Below are 4183 nucleotides of genomic sequence, written 5' to 3'. Positions count from 1 at the left end.
CTGTCTGTAGTGGCTTACAGACAGGCAGAAATTTAGAGGTTTAAATGTTATAAAGTATATTAACTATAACAATGTTGGTTGTGCAAAGCTGGGGAATGGGTAGTAAAGGCTATTCTATCTTTTAAACAATAACAATTTTGGTGTTGACTGTCTCTTTAAATTCAAAATATTTCTGCTTTCTCGTCTCTATGAGGACAGGGGTTACAATGAAAAATTAATTTTGAAGAAAATATGTAAATTGCTGGGGTTTTTTTTTTAAACACAATCATTTTTTTCTGTTTCTTTAATTCAACATATTTATTTAGTTTTTTTTTAATAAAGGAGCACTCCCTTTAAGTACTGAACTGCATTTAAATGTGTTACTCTATTAATGATTTGCAAAACGGCTTTAAAACTCTGGTGAGTCTGTTTATGTTTTAAATTGCGGCCAATTAGTGCTAGGTGTACATGATAGTGTCTACTGATATTTGCAATCACTTTTTAGAGTGTAACTAGTTAAGGCGATATTAAACAGTATGAAATTGTATACTAAAATGTTTAATTAAAGGAACGCTCAAGTCAAAATTAAACTTTCATGATTCAGATAGAGCATGCAATTTTAAACAACTTTCCAATTTACTTCCATTAACAAAATGTGCACAGTCTTTTTATATTTACACTTTTTGGGTCACCAGCTCCTACTGAGCATGTGCAAGAATTCACAGAATATATGTATATGCATTTGTGATTGGCTGATGGATGTCACATGATACAGGAGGAGTGGAAATAGGCATAACTTTGAAATTAGCTAGAAAAAAAATCTAGTACTCATTTGAAGTTCAGACCAAGTGCTATTGCATTGTCTTTTTATCATGCATTTGTTGATTATGCAAATCTACTATATTTACAGGTCCTTTAAGGACAATATTTATCATGAGGTGAATGCCTCGATCAGCTGCAGGCTCGTTCATTTGTGCCCACCACTGATATTTATGAAGCAGTGGTTCAAACCGCTGCTTCATAAACCCTCTCTCCAACTTGGATTCATGCGACTGGGGTGATTGACAAGCCCTACTCTCACGCAATTGCTTGCACAAAAGTAGGGGACGGCATTACAAGAACTTTCGCTCATGCAATGGTAAATCTGTAACTACAATACTTACCTTAATGTGCTTTTTCGAGCATGGAGAGCACGTTAAGGTAAGTATTAAACCTCTAAAAGTAAATTAAACAAATAAATACTGACTAATTTTGTCAATATTTTTTGTTTTCTTTCTTTCTGATTGGAACAGCCAATAGAATACAAGCTAAAGCCTATTGGCTGATTGGATCAGCCAATAGGATGGAAGCTCAATCCTATTGGCTGATTGTATCAGCCAATAGGATTTTTTACCCTTTAATTCCGATTGGCTGACAGAATTCTATCAGCCAATCGGAATTCAAGGGACGCCATCTTGGATTACGTCCCTTAAAGGGAACCTTCAGTGTACGGCTGGGACCGTATGAAGAGGATGCACCGTGCCGGATGTCTTGAAGATGGAGCCGCTCCGCGTCGGAAGGATGAAGATAGAAGATGCCGTCTGGAGGACTTCTGCCTGCCTGGAGGACGACTTCTTGCCGCTTGGATGAAGACTTCTCCCAGCTTCATTGAGGACTTCTTGCCACTTGGATGAAGACTTCTCCCGGCTTCGTTGAGGACTTCTTGCTGCATGGATGAAGACTTCTCCCGGCTGGATGAGGATGGATGTCCAGTCTTCAAAAACTGTAAGTGGATCTTCGGCGGTTAGTGTTAGGTTTTTTAAGGGTTTATTGGGTGGGTTTTATTTTTAGATTAGGGACTTTGGGCACTGTAAAAGAGCTAAATGCCCTTTTAAGGGCAATGCCCATCCAAATGCCCTTAAAAGGGCAATGGGGAGCTTAGGTTTTTTAGGTAGGTTTTTATTTGGGGGGGTTGGTTGTGTGGGTGGTGGGTTTTACTGTTGGGGGGTTGTTTGTATTTTTTTTTTACAGGTAAAAGAGCTGATTTCTTTGGGGCAATGTCCAGCAAAAGGCCCTTTTAAGGGCTATTGGCAGTTTAGTGTGGGCTAGGGTTTTTTTTTTATTTTGGGGGGGCTTTTTTATTTTGATAGGGCTATTAGATTAGGAGTAATTCGTTTTTATTTTTGATAATTTCTTTTTTTTATTTTGTGTAATTTAGTGTTTATTATTTTTTGTAATTTAGATAAATGTATTTTTTTTTATTTAATTTATTTAATTTTATTGTAATGTTAGGTGTTAGTGTGAGGCAGGTTAGGTTTTATTTTACAGGTAAATTTGTATTTATTTTTACTAGGTAGTTAGTAAATAGTTAATAACTATTTACTGACTAATCAACCTAGTTAAAATAAATACAAACTTAGCTGTGAAATAAAAATAAAACCTAAGATAGCTACAATGTAACTATTAGGAATTATTATTATATAGGAATTATTTAGGTAATAATAGTAAGTTTTATTTAGATTTATTTTAATTATATTAAAGTTAGGGGGGTTAGGGTTAGACTTAGGGTTAGGTTTAGGGGTTAATATATTTATTTAGTGTTAGTGATGTGGGAGGCCAGAGGTTTAGGGGTTAATAACTAGTATAGTGGCGGCGGCGGCGACAACGTTGGGGGCGGCAGATTAGGGGTTAATAAATTTATGTAGGTGGCGGCGACATTGGGGGTGGCAGATTAGGGGTTAATACATTTTTTTCTAGGTGGCGGCGACATTGGGGGCAACAGATTAGGGGTTAATAAGTGTAGGTAGGTGGCGCCGCGGCGACGTTGGGGGCGGCAGATTAGGGCATAATAAGTGTAATGTAGGAGTCGGCGATGTCGGGGCGGCAAATTAGGGGTGTTTAGACTCAGGGTTTATGTTAGGTTGTTAGGTGTAAACATACATTTTCTTTCCCCATAGACATCAATGGGGCTGCGTTAAGGAGCTTTACGCTCCGTCATTGCAGGTGTTAGGCTTTTTATTTGGCGTCTCTCCCCATTGATGTCTATAGAGAAATCGCGCACGAGCACGTGAAAGCAGGTCAAAGCAGCGCTGGTATTTGTGTGCGGTATGGAGCTCAAGGCAGCCATATCGCCCGCAAACGCCGGGTTTTTGCAAACCTGTAATAGCAGCGCTATTAAAGGTGAGCGGTGACAATAACTTGCAAGTTATTACCGAGCCACTCATAACGCAAAACTCGTAATCTAGCTGATTAATTGGTATATTGAACATGTGTATATGGTGTGTTATATATATATATATATATATATATATATATATATATATTTATTTATTATACTGTAAAATACCATATTATGTATTGTAACTAAGTTTATTTTAATAAACATGTTTTTAATTTTTGGTGTTTTTCTTTCTAGGAACAAGATTTCATATCCAAGATATTATTATCCCATAGAAGATAGTAGCCATAAGTCATTCATTTCACAACAGTGCTTTCTTTCTTCTTTTAAGACGACAGCTTTTTTAACACTGTATTTTTTTGCGCAACCTTAAAGGGATATTTAATCCAAAACTGGAATATGCATGGATGCATTTCAGTTTCGAATAGAACCATTTTTGTAACATACAAGTATTAGCAAAATGATTCTAATAAAAGCTATAACTGTTTCAAAAGTGTATTTATGTATGCACCATGCAACAGCATTTTAAACACAACACTAGCTCAGAGAATCTAAGGTGCTTGCTTAGAGAGCCTTAGATGCTTGTGCCATCTGATAATGACCCAATTAGGTAATTGCTGACCTGATACAAACCCCACTGGCACTCTGAGCAACTGCAGTATAGAAATGCTGGTGCACTGAGAATATCTAGCTATACTTCACATGCACGTGCAGAGAATAATATTACCACTAAAACAGTATTAACGTTTACATCTTCTTGATGTCTCCCTGAAGAGTTAAAGGGGCATATTTATCAAGCTCCGTATGGTCTAAAGACCACTGCTTCATAACTTGTCCGCCTGCTCTGAGGCGGCGGACAGAAATCAACTCGATCGAATACGATTGGGTTGATTGACACCCCCTGATAGCAGCCGCAAATCTGCAGGGGGCGGCATTGCACCAGCAGTTCACAAGAACTGCTGGTGCAATGATAAATGCTGACAGCGTATCGGATCATGTCCGCTCGCACCATAGTAAATAGGCCCCAAAATGTGCAGCTGACTTAGT

The sequence above is a fragment of the Bombina bombina genome, chromosome 4 (assembly GCF_027579735.1).
Source record: "Bombina bombina isolate aBomBom1 chromosome 4, aBomBom1.pri, whole genome shotgun sequence".
Taxonomy (NCBI): Eukaryota; Metazoa; Chordata; class Amphibia; order Anura; family Bombinatoridae; genus Bombina; species Bombina bombina.
Note: the sequence above shows the minus strand (reverse complement) of the source record.